This window comes from Pogona vitticeps, chromosome 4 (genome assembly GCF_051106095.1).
Source record: "Pogona vitticeps strain Pit_001003342236 chromosome 4, PviZW2.1, whole genome shotgun sequence".
NCBI classification, from domain to species: Eukaryota; Metazoa; Chordata; class Lepidosauria; order Squamata; family Agamidae; genus Pogona; species Pogona vitticeps.
This window is the reverse complement of record NC_135786.1, coordinates 26032440-26045599: the sequence shown is the minus strand read 5'-3', so window position 1 is coordinate 26045599 and position 13160 is coordinate 26032440. Positions and strand designations below refer to the sequence as shown.

Sequence of the window (13160 nt, the reverse complement as noted above, 5' to 3'; positions counted from 1 at the left end):
CCCTAATACCGCTTCAGTCATCAAATCAATATACTTCCTGTGTACTGGATCATCTCCTCCTTTCCACCATCACTATTCTTATATATGAAATACACTACTCTCTTCATTTCTGTTCTTCTAATCGGGAATTAATGGCTAAATACAAATATATAGTATTGTGGTAATATGGTATGCTGGAGGTGTTGCTAGAAACCCATAGGAAAAACAATACGTACTTGTCAACACGGAAAGGGTGACTCACAGGCAGCCATAGTTTGACTGGCTTCACTGTACTTCCAATGATCAATTATCTTGATAATAAAATAGGCTTTGACTGGTTTTGTGTATGTGTTTTCTGCTCCACTTGCTTATTTGTTTCTTTGCCTTTCCTTTAAATATGGAAAGCCAGAAGTGAACTCAAAAGAAGCTATTAAAAGCAGAGTCACACAGAGTGAATAAAACACAGTCAGCCACTAAATCTTAATATCATCACTACTTAAAAATGCTGTTTTACCATCTTTACAGAGGATACCTTGAGCCTTGATCTCAAACAAGAATACTCAGTCCAAGCCTATGGATTTAGGGTACCAGGTTTTTCTCAACTAACCATCAACCATCACCACTTTCATTGTTGTAAAGAATGAACAAATTACCCTAATTTTATCCTTATTTTCAGAGCTCTTGGCATTACAACTCCTTCCATGAATCATGAGTTGTCCTTACGTGGATGGCTGAAATCCTGTTGTGTAGTATAGTAAGTCATGTAAAGAGTAGACCCATTAAATCAGTGGGTCTACTCCTCCATACATTCCATCGATTCAATGGGCTGACGTTAGTTATGAGTTATTATGCTAAGCAACAAGATTTCACATTTGGATTGTTTTCATACTTGTGGGTTTCCTGGAAGCCTCTGGCTGATCATGGGTAGAAACAGAATATTAGGATTAGGATTCTAATCTTCTATTCCAAGGAAGAAAAGCTGATAGGTTGAGATGATTGTGTTTTCACAATGATAGATCCTTTATGAAGAGTTACAAACACAGTAACTTTCTTCTTTGGGAAGGTGCTTCCTTCTGTGCTTGCCACTGTCCGTCCAAAGCACAGCTTGGAAAAATTACCTTTTGGAGTACAGATCTCAGATCACTCTAGTCATTTACACCACTAGTCCCCAAAAAGTAATTTTTCCAAGTTGAGTCCCCTTACTGGGAGAAAGGCAGCCTATAAACAAACAAACAAACAAACAAACAAACAAACAAACAAACAAACAAACAAACAAACAAACAAACACATTCTGTTCAAAATCAGTATTCACAATTTTTCCATGATTTAACATAGTGTCCAAAGCCAGAGAAATTACTTTGGCATGTGAAGAAGGAAAATGGCAGAAACATCTCTTTCCATCCTTGGCAGTAAAATTACAGTAACCACCAATTAGGTAATTTAACAACATATAGCTCTTTCACAACAAAATCTGCTGTCTGATGTGAATGCTTTACTCCATCTAATGGTAGGGCTGGCCTTATTCCCTCTCTAGTCCTTGCATCCTGCCAACCCTCAAGTTCATGACTCTCTTTTTATGATGGTAACTGGTTTCTGATGTCACAATGAAATGTCACAGCACCTGTGTATTTAACATTACTTGGGGCTCCCCAAACCCTAAAGGGGCCAGTAGCATCTCAGAGACAGAGGGAGCAGCCATCTTTCTCTCAGCTATCTTGCCTGTGTGCTACAGACTCTACTGCTGAAACTCTTGTAGAGCCACCCGAAAGAATATGAAGGCCTTAGAAAAGAAGAAAGAATGGTCCAAGGTAGCTCAACTTTTATCATTTCAGATACTGTATTATGTAAGTCAGAGCTAGGAAAAGTTTCTTCCTTGGACTACATTTCCAAGATTCAGGGTTTTCAAGTCCAAAAAGTAGCCTCTTTTAGCTCTAGTCTAGATTTTATTTTAAAGCTGCTAGACCATTGTAACTTGGGCACATCATGAGAAGGCAAACTCATTGGAAAAGACAGTAAGGCTAGGAAAAGTTGAAGGCAGCAGAAAAAAAGGAATACCAAATATAAGATGGATTGACTCCATAAAGGAAGCTAGAGCCTTGAATTTGCAAGAACTGAGCAGGGCTGTTGATGGCAGGGCATTTTGGAGATCACTCATTCATTCATAGGGTGACCATAAATCAGAGGGGCTTTGACAGCCTGTAACAACAATCATTGTTTTAACCTTTATGCTGACATCTCACTACTGTCTTTTTGCCCTTCTGGAATAATTGCCATCTTTTTAAAGCAGCTGTAATTTTTTTCTGCAGATTTGTATTCTGTTTGATTATTTATCATCCTTTTTGGTTTGTATGATTGTTGTTGTTGTTGTTGTTGTTGATTAAATCATTATACATCACATAGTAGAGGGCATGCACTGCAAAATGATACTTGCCTCCTTTGGCACAAGACCCATTAAGACTTAAGTCCAGATAAGTATGGTAAGGCTAGTGGACTAAACTATTAGAGGCCTAATGAATGTTTTTTTAAAAAAATTAAAGAAGTAGGCAGGAAGTTTAGTTTATTTAGAGCTGAAAATAAGTGATGTGTGATAATGAAATTTGACCTATGGACTAAAATCATCAGAGGCCCCTTTTAGAGATAGGCAACAAATGCTCAGTGTTGTTGTGGGGCTCCCTCTATATCTCATGACTTGTGTATCGAATTGATTATGGCATTACACATATATGTATAACTGTGTATCTAGCAAAGCATATAGCAGCGTTATTACCAGTTCAAGAACTTCTAAACCATGTCTCTCATCTTAAGAATGAGGCTGCCTAAAGAGGGCCATTGGATGATGGGGAAAGTGTTTTGGACTCCTTAGATGATGGTGGTTTAAGATGTTGTCAGCGGTGGTAGGCAGAGTTTGCAAGCATGCATCATGGTCTTTTTCACTTTCTCTCTGCCACTGCATCTGTGCAGGAAGGGTGACTTAAATTAGGCCAAGTTCTGATTGGTGTATGCCTTGAGTGACTCATGAGATGCAGCATTACTGATGTACATCCTGACAATCATAGGAACAAAAAAAGGGGCCAGATATCTGTGAATGTTATTGATAGTTTTATTCTAATATGGATCTTCTGGCTTTCATTTGAACCTGAATTCTCTTTACATCTTTCCCAAGATCCAAATTTGATATAAATTGGGCAGCTCCCAGAGGTTCACAGTGCCACCATATTAATGGAGTCCCTTTCCCGTGCCCACTTGGCAGGTATCTATTTTAATGGGGTTTTTATAGTGTATTAAAAGCATGGTTCTTCAACTAGGCAACTGGTGCTATTTGGTGTTGTTAGCTTTGCCTAGTACAACAGGTTATTTTGGATAACATAAGACTGGCTCCAGGCTTAATCATAGTCAGAGTAGACCCCATAGAAACAATGCAATTTGAGTCAGTGATTACATTTTTGTCCTATTTGTTTCAGTATTGTGCTCTAAGTATTACAACGTCTACACTGAACCTATTGTATTTTAGTTGTCTTAGTCACTATTTAGATGTCCTTAAGAAATTACAATCTAAAATAGGGAGCAGTAGAAAAAAGTTTTTTAAAAAAAAAATTAAAATACTGTGTTTCCCTGAAAATAAGACAGGGTCTTATATTAATTTTTGCTCCAAAAAACACATTAGGGCTTATTTTCAGGGGATGTTTTATTTTACAATCATGTCATCTTCTTCTCTTTGCTGCACAATGGTGGAGGGTGGGGTTTCATTTAACTGGGCTTATTTTTGGGGTAGGGCTTATATTACGAGCATCCTGAAAAATCATACTTGGGCTTATTTTCAGGTTAGGTATGATTTTTGGGGAAACAGGGTAGATGCACAGGTTAATCCTATATGCATATAATGAGATATGATTCTTAAGTGTGCATGTAGGTTACCTTAGACCACGCAGCAGACTGAGAGGTATTATTTTGTCCTTTGGTCACAAAGCTAAGTTATCTGTCTTTGTTTTGTCATCTGTAGTTTTATATGTAGCCCCTCCCCCACAAATAAGGTGTCAGGGCACATTTTTAGGAACAAGATTTTCACGTTAACATGATACTTTTTGTAAAAAAGAACCTCTTTTTTTCTTTTTGTGTTTTTTCATTACTTTCCAAAAGACAGCCTCTGAAATATCTATCATTCATATTAACAAAACAGGGGGATATGAAAATTTCAAGGTGGTTTATTTCCCCTCTTTTGTTTGACCTTTCTAGGTCAAATAGCTTAGAGAATTTTCCATCCGATAGTATCACAAAGGCTGCTGTCAGCAGCTAATTAGAACGTCCAGTAGGGGGAGCAGGGATCCTGAAAGGGCCTGAATTAGCAGCAACTCAGTCAGAGCGCTTTTTCTTTTTTACTATCCCACACACTACACCAAAACACAGAGTTCTAACTCCTGTCCTCTGAAGATGCCAGCCACAGAGACTGAAGAAACATTAGGAAGAAAACCCTCCAGAACATGGCCAAACAGCCTGAAAAACCTACAAAAACATGTTTTTTCTTTACTTCACTGATCCTGCTCCACTTGCTCCTTGTGGGTGGGTGAGCTCCATCCTAGCATCCGCCATCTTGGGCTGCCTTTCTGCCTGCTGGACCTTGGTGTGTCTCTGTGTTTTCTGGGTATTTTCCCACAGAACACAAGAAGAAACTGCAAAGGGAGGAGAAGCAGGAGAAGGTGGCAGTTTATGGCTCTATTTTTTCCCCATGCCATTCACATATTTTTGTCATTTTCCCCAAACAATGAGGGAGCCTCACAATGTGAAATGGTCCAGGCATCATCTCAGCTTTCAGAAAGCCTGGTTTCTTCTCTTCAGAACTGGGAAGTAAGGGGACTGATGGGACATTGTAGTTAAAATCCATCTCCCCCGCTGTTTCTGCAAGACGGGGATGAAAGAAAAGCCGGGAAGAGGGAACTCTTAATTCCTTCAGGATTTCAAATGCACATTTTCTAAAACACGTCAGGATTTAAATTGCTCTGTGCTCTTCCATCATCCCTCTCCAGTACACATATAAATCTCTTTAATCCTGTTCTGTTTCAGTCTGATAAATAGTAAATAATAGTGTGGGAATTTTTAAATTATGTTTTGTGCCAGATAGCAGGTAGAAGCTATGCAATACTTCCTTATTTCAGTACTTCACCAATACTTCACCCTCCTCCAGTTTGTCTTGTCTGCCCCAGTTACCAGATGACGTTAATCCAGAAAGACAAGTCTTTCTTTCTCCTTGTCTTCTATCATTTTAGAACTCCTGAAACAGATCCATTTTCATTGTTATTTATTTGGTTAATGCACTGTGCATTTGTTAAAGGTGAATATGGGGGCGACTGGTTGTTTTTGGTTATACTGTTGTCTGTTTTTGGAATAGATTGATTCTCTGTTGCCTGCCTTGCCCTTTTTTGCAGTAGTTTCTGAGGGTTCTTTAGGGTTGTTTTGGACTAGTACTAAAAAACACAAATGAGGGGAAAGGAAATGAAAGAACCCCAAAGTGGTCTCTTTCATTTTTTAATGAAAGGACTGATGAACACAAAAACACAAGAGGCTCCCTCTGAGCCCCAAATGAAACAAAGATGAAAGTTTTGTCATGTACATTCTTAACATTTCTAGCAACTGAAGAACTAGACTCATGGTCCTGAAAGACTAATGCAATACAAATACTCTATTTATACTTTGGAAGGGTGATTTGAACACTATGCTTATTAAGATATCTTGATATACTGTAACTGACTAAATGAATCAGAAACATCTGTGGGGAAAGGCCAGAGCTTGAACAAGTTGTAGCTGTTTTAAAAATCCAGAATGCCCCAGGGAGCATCCTTAGTGGCTTCACTGGCTGGAGGATTCTGGAAACTATAGTCCAGAAACAGAACTTTCCAGGCTTATCCACCCGTACAATACTGTAGCTATACTGTACAGCCAAGTTTCAGATCAATTGGACTTTATTCTAAGGCTGCTGTTCAATAACCACTGACATTTCATTCCTTGAATATAGTTTGCACAGTCATCCTGCTCGGCAGGGTCAAGAAAACCAGAAGAGTTAAGATGTTATAATGATAAACTGAATTGCCATATTTGAAGAACATTACGCTTAAGTGGTCCTTTGTTGTCATTCTGTCTTTTCCTCCCAGATCAATGATGGGGAGAATGGAGCATCTCAAACAAGCAATTTGGTACACATCAGGAGCCACCTAAGGAGGGTAAGATATCATTCTGTTCTCTTATACTTCAAAGTTTAAATTATCTCACAAACCTTCTTTTCAGTCAGAAAGAAGGAACTTCATTGATAAACAGTTTGGAGAAATTAGGTGCAAAAAGGGATTTCAACAGGAAGTCAGTATCCTCCTGAAGTAAGCAGTTTAGAAACGTTTGTGAACTAATTCTTGCTCTTTTGTGCTTGGACAGATAATCAAGAAGCTGGTTCTGCTTAAAATGCTCAAGACCCACAATCGCAGAATCAAGTGTCTCTGTGAATTAGCCCGCAAATACCGAAAGACATTAGCACTTGGGAGCCCTCTGGACATCTCTGCCTCCCCCTCAGGGTGAGTGAGTGTAGATCAAAACAATTCTCTGTGTGTTTTACTAGAACACAAAAATTTAAGATCTCTTCTCATCTTTGATTATTTAAGAGAAAAGATTGGCCATTATTTTGATTTTTTAAGAATGTCTAAGGCTAAACTACATGTTGTACTAACTGTGCAAGCGTTAGTCCCCATCACTGGCCAAAAACAGAAGAAGGAACCAACACTTTTCCAATTTTGTTAAACTTCCTCTTTCTGCCTGCCTAAGATTGATTCTTTCTTACTCAAATAACCAGGGAAATGACTGTTTTTCAAGCCTGCATATTACAAAGAACAGAAACTATCACTCTAGCTCTTTCTACATTTGAAGGAAGCCATGGAGAATGAAGAGATAAAAGAATGAATTTGAAAATTTATAATATTTCAGCCTATACAGCGATGTTTCCTGACCAGGGGATTGTGACCCCCAGGGGGTCATGAAGTGTTTTCTGGGGGTTTGTGGGGGTTAAATAATTGTTAAGTAATATCTTTCTTGACCTTTTGGAGAGGGATATTAAAGTTTAATGTGTGTGTGTATGTATGAAAAAGAGACCCTTTGGAGGAGGAAGAAACCTTTCTGAGAAGAGATGACTTTACTCTATTAAATATGCCTTTTTATGCAAATATGGGGGATCACAGGTTACTTAACTCTTATAAAAAGGGGGGTCGCAACTAAAAACTGTTGGGAACCACTGCTGTAGAGGGACTCCCAAATATCTGCACCATTTCTTGGATAATTGAGAAAAGTCTTCTTAATTCAGAGTTAACTGCAATTCTGACCAAAAACAGGAAATGCTGTTTATTTGAACTGTAACATCTAGCACCTCACAGTCTGTATCGCCACAGTCCATGTTGACCTTTTCTGATTGTGCTCTCAGTACCAGCTTGGTCAATCCAGTCAATCTTGTTAAGGATTAAATTTTTGTCAATCTATATGACAAACTGGAACATAGTTCCACAGTTTATGCACCAGGTTGTCCAATGAATGACGAAAACACAGCAATTTCACTCTGTTTAGGCTTTTCAGTCAAACATTCAGATACCTTTTTAGAGGTTTTGCTTTTTTTCCCCCAGTGGATCCCCATCAGGTCCTCCTTTGATTTCTCTGTTCCTAGATCTTTCTTGTTTGTATTGAATTGCATTATTGCCCAAAGCCATGCTATGTTCCCAGTACCTCTAGGGCAGTGATGGTGAACCTTTTTGGGCCTGAGTGCCCAAACAAAAAAAGGAAAGAAACCCAGCAGGTGGCAGGCAGTGGTGGCAGCGGAAGTGGCAGCGGTGGAAGCAGTAGTGGTGGTGGAAGGAGGAACCCCAGGCATGGAGGTACCTTGAGACTCCACGCCAGACCCACCATCAGCACCAAGTTCTCCGGATCCTGGCCTGCTGCCACCTGTTGTGGCACTAGCACTGCAGCTGCAGCCGCCTTCTCAGGTTTGGCGATCTGGCGACTAATGGCTCACACACCTGCAGAGAGGGCTCTGCATGCCAGCTGTGGCACATGTGCCATACGTTTGCCATCAAATAAATAAATAAATAAATAAATAAATAAATAAATAAATAAATAAATAAATAAATAAATAAATAAATAAATAAATAAATCACTGCTCCAGGATCACAGAATACAAGTGGATCTTGTTTTTCTTTGTAACATGATAATAGAAACATGTCAAAAGCAATGCAAAGCCATCCATAGTGTTTGCACTCTGTTCATCTGATAGGATAAGCATCAATTCTGAGGATCCTCTGCAGCCTATAACAGATGTGATTGTTGAGATTGGCGAGCCTGTTCTGGATGTTGACAAGGTCACAATTGACAAGGAGATTGAAGCTAAACCTTCAGTTGAGACATCTTTGGAAGCTTCTTCAGATCTCTATGAAGCGCTCTGCTTGAAAGGCCTGCCTCAGCGATTTCATATGCCTGCACCCAAGATGCTCTGTAGACCATCAGCAATGAGATGGGTGAAACCCTGTTGTACCCGATCATGTTATGAGACTCTGGAGCATGTCATCACCATCCCTTACTCAAAGTGTCAGAAATTGCAGCCTGTAAGCAGCCAAAAATTGCCTATTTCTTCCTAGGGTCGAGTGAATATTTGTAGGATAGATGGGTTGAGGCTATTCAACCAGGTCTCTTTATGGACCTTTGTCAGTAGCCAAAACCTGTTCCTGAAAAACAGTCAGGTAATATTTCCCAGTCCATATATCTGTGTGGTTTACCACTGAACCAGAATATAGATCCAGAACTAGTAGGTAGCAGTCCAAGCACCTGTAGATTATAACTAATTTTAATTAATCACAGTTCACCACTGCTTGGGTTAAGTGCAAACAAGAGGCCCACTCAGCAATAGCTTTGGGTATTGCTTTGAATGGTTTATTTCCCAGTAAAGAGACTTCCTAACTCCTGGCTATGGGAATGAGGACCTTTGTACACATCCAGTGCTAGGGTGCTCAAACTACATTTGCACAATATTCATGCAAGTTTTTTCCCCTAAGGATTAATTGAAGGGCTTTTTTTGGATAGCCCTCATACAAAGTAAGGACTTGATTAATATTATTAGACTGAAGATAGCCTTAAAAAGTGTTATGCCAGATTACAATGGGATGGTTTCTTTAGCCTCAGTAGTAGAAAGGAAACCCATATAGAATGGGAAAAGAAAAGAAAGAAAACTCAAATATAACTTGAAGGTTTCAAGTAATATTAAAATAATACCGATGATAATGGTGATGGTGATGCAATAGTAAGAAGTGTTTTAGAATGGTACTTTGGGAATTCTTGCATTGAGAAACCTTGGTGTATTTTCTTTTTTTAAAGGAACCCAAGAATCTGGATTAATGCTCCTTTCAGATGTTCTGAAGCTATTGAGAACAGCTTTGGAGACATAGATCTATTGAGTGTCCTACTGACTCATATTCCTGCAATAAATGGGATATTGAGCAAAGCGTGGCTCTTCTCTGTTTTGCAATGAAATGGGAGTGCAAAGGGATATGAGGAGGAAATTTAACCGCTAAATTTAATTTGGAAACCTTCACATTGCAGAGCAGCAGTTTGCATAGGAATGCAACAATGCAATTGCTGCAGATCTGCTTGGGACAGTTTTTGCACATAGCAACGTACTACAGAGACTTATCTGTCCCTGAATAGTTAGCCTTTGGTTCCCCTTGAACACTCTCCATCCACAAAGCAGTCTGTTCTCAAGCAAGTTGTCACATAACTGTTGCTGAGCAAAGTTCCAGTAGCTCAGGATTGTTCTAGCTTCTGATAAGAAGTTGTTGCCGTTGCTGTTGCTATATGCCATCAGGTCATTTCCAAACTATGCTAATGCAACAAAGTTTTCAAAGTACGTATGTAAGATGTTCAAGGAGTGCTTTACTTATTGCCACTTCCCAGTGAGATCCCATGACCAAGTGGGGATTTGGACCCAGATCTCCTGAGTCCTACTCTTATATTGTATCTACGGCACCACCCTGACTCTCAAGAAGTCATTTAGGTTAATCTGAATTTAAAAGTACAATTTGTTCTGCTAAATCTTAGCAAAGACTGTCCCTGCTTTGGAGTTGGAAGCAATATGTCCTCATTTAGCCCAATTACAGTCCTTAGTCATAAGACTTAAAAAGAAACTTGAAATGGTAGTTGTGGTGATGCTGAGTACTGTATTAAGATTAGAGTAGCCACTTACATATCAACTACAATAAAGGATCCATGACAGTGTATGTGAATCTCAAAAATATGTTCTGTTTTGCATAAAACTGCATGTGCTGACTTGTATATAATAATCATGTCCCATCAAGTCAGTTCTGACTGATGGCAACCCTTTTTGAGTAGAAAACACCCAGAAGTGGTTACTATTCCCCCCCCTGCCGGGGGGGGGGAACTGAGACTGTGCAGCTTGCCCAAGGCCAGATAGGCAGGCTGTACTTGTAGGAGACACAGTGGAGAACTGAACTCCCAAACTCTGGCTCCACAGCCAGATACCTCAACCACTGGGCTATCCAACCATACAATTTATAGATTTATAGATACAGATGCAAAATTAGTAATAAATGTCATGAATTAAAATGAGGTCCAATGCATCTCATTGCATTATAAAGGCCACCTGTACTTCATGAATTTGCATAAAAATTGGATATACTTATTTAGATGTACACTGTAGATGCAAAGGTGGAAATATATAGATATCTTTTCACCATCTAGAGGAAAAAGGGGGGCCACACATGGTCCACTTCTGTTCTACTGGGAGAAGACGCAGTCTCTCACTGCTCCAGCAAAATTTAGACAGAGGTATTACACAGATGGGCAGATCACATGGTTCCTTCAGGGAAGGGAAAGGAAGGGAAAATGTTGTAGCAATATTGTACTATCAATCTTTAAAGCACTATAATACTTTTGCCTTTTTTCCCTTTCCCTCTTTACTCTTACCAATATGGATTTCTTTGAAAGCACAAGAAAAAGCCAGCAGATGGTGCTAAGCTTTTAAACTATTGTCAACATAACGTAGTTTTGGCTCAAAAAAATGAATGCCACTTTTTTTCAACTTGCTAAAACACTCTACATTTCTGTTCTACTAAATGGCTAGCAAGAATAAGATAAAAGTTAGCAATCCCATAAAACAATATGATAAAATGTAAGATGTGCATGCCAATAAATAAATAAATAAATAAATAGATAAATAAATAAATAAATAAATAAATAAATAAATAAATAAATAAATAAATAAATAAATAAATAAATTCGTGTAATTGTGCCTGCAGAAAGATAATATTACCAGCAGGAGCAATTTTTCATGAAATATTTTTGTCTTGTAGCTCCCAGCTTCCGAAAACATCAGCAGCCTTCTGCAGGCACAGTTACACCAGTAGGATTCCATCTGGGAAATACTAGTTTCCAGGTGCATAACCATGTTCATCTGTGGGATCAAAAATATTCTGTTGCATCTGAAAGATTAAAAAGTTTCATTTGGCATAAGCTTTTTAAAAGACTGCAATCCAAACCATCCACAAGTGTCCTTTTGAGCATATCTAGATGGCATGTCCTGAAGCCATGAGAATGAATCTCAAAATGAACCATGGGTAGCTGGGTTGCCAGCGTCCCACTTCCTGAGATTTGATGTCCAAAGCCTGAAAACCAGAGAATGCACCCCAAAAGCTACAGTAAGTTTTAGGGCCGGAAGCTAAGACTTTACAGCACTCTTTGTTCTGTGGAACATATGGAGACTTGTAATCACATCTGTAATCACACAGACATCTTGGGGTGGGGAGATGAAAACATAACACTGTATAAGAGATGGACATAGATTGATAGTAGGCATCCTTCAGTCTCAAAAGACTATGGTAACGTGCTCTGTATGGAGGACTTGGAACAGCGTCTAGTGTGGCTGAGGAGGCCAATTCGAGAGTTACAATCTCTTCCACACTGAAGACAAATCCAATCTGTCCCCTGTCCAGCTCCCTGGTTTTGCTGCTTTTGTGACTTCCTCTTTGCCTCGGCCTGCTGGACAAGGGTCTCTTCAAATTAGGAGAGGCTGTGATGTAACACCTGCCTCCAGGCTGAACGTTCAGACATCAGAGTTTCCCATCTGTTGAGGGCTATTCCTAAAGCCTTCAGATCCCGCTTGCAGATATCCTTGTATCGCAGCTGTGGTCTCCCTCTGGGGCGATTTCCCTGCACTAATTCTCCATACAGGAGATCCTTTGGAATCCGTCCATCAGCCATTCTCACGACGTGCCCAAGCCAGCGTAGACTGATAAATCAGTCACTTAAAAGAAGAACAGGCCAAAGACCTAAAAAAGCTCTACAGACCAAAGGCTTGGAAAAAATCATTATTTGCTGTTAGAAACCTACCCAGCAAGAAACTGAACGGGCTTGCCTAGGAAGAGGTTTTCATAGCTTTACTGTATTGAAAAAGGGGGGAAATGTCTTCCTTGTATATATTCAAAGCCAAGGGTGGGTGCTATCTTTATTAGACCACCAAGGCATTAGAAGCATACGCTAGATTTCAATCCTTCAATGGGGTGAGCACTGCAAAGTTCTGGATGGTGCAAACCCCACCTACACAGACATTCCAAAAAATGTGGCCAAAGGTATGTGGCAGGTTCCTTTGTTCAAAGCATGTTTCAAAAATGGCAGCTAGAGATTCAGGTCAGAGGAGCAGGTTTCAGGTTCCACTCCTGGTGGTGTACATTGGAATGCATGTCCCAATGTTGTCGGACAAAAGATGGCCAGTTATTCAGCATGCAGGTAATTGCTTCCTCTTCACCTGTCACATCTTCCATCGATTTGACCCCAGGCATGGGTCCCAGAGCTGGGAGGAAGGTAGCGTATTAAATCAGTCAAGAAGGAAAGAAAGAAGAATAGAGAGAGGGAGGGAGGGAGTGAAGGAGGGAAGTGCAAAGAAGACTATCAGCTTCTTTGAAGGTGCAAATAATAACCATTCCTGAGGTTTGAGATTTTGTAAAGAATCTGTCGTAATTTAGCCCCTCCGGCACCTCGGTCTGAGTTCCTAAGCATACAGCTATAGAGAAGTAAGCCGCCTGGATCTAGCATCCTGCGCTTCCGAGTCAACGCGCACAGTCTTGCCCTGTCCACGTCCAGACCAAGAGCGATCGCCTCCC

At 39.8% G+C, this 13160-nt stretch overlaps 1 long non-coding RNA gene across 1 annotated transcript; it reads left to right on the top strand.

Moving 5' to 3' along the window:
* Nucleotides 1–1255: 1255 nt before the first annotated feature.
* On the top strand, nucleotides 1256–9218 carry LOC144588964 (uncharacterized). Its single transcript, XR_013544750.1, has 2 exons — nucleotides 1256–6191; nucleotides 6397–9218. It is a non-coding gene; the product is annotated as an uncharacterized LOC144588964 (long non-coding RNA).
* Nucleotides 9219–13160: the final 3942 nt, after the last annotated feature.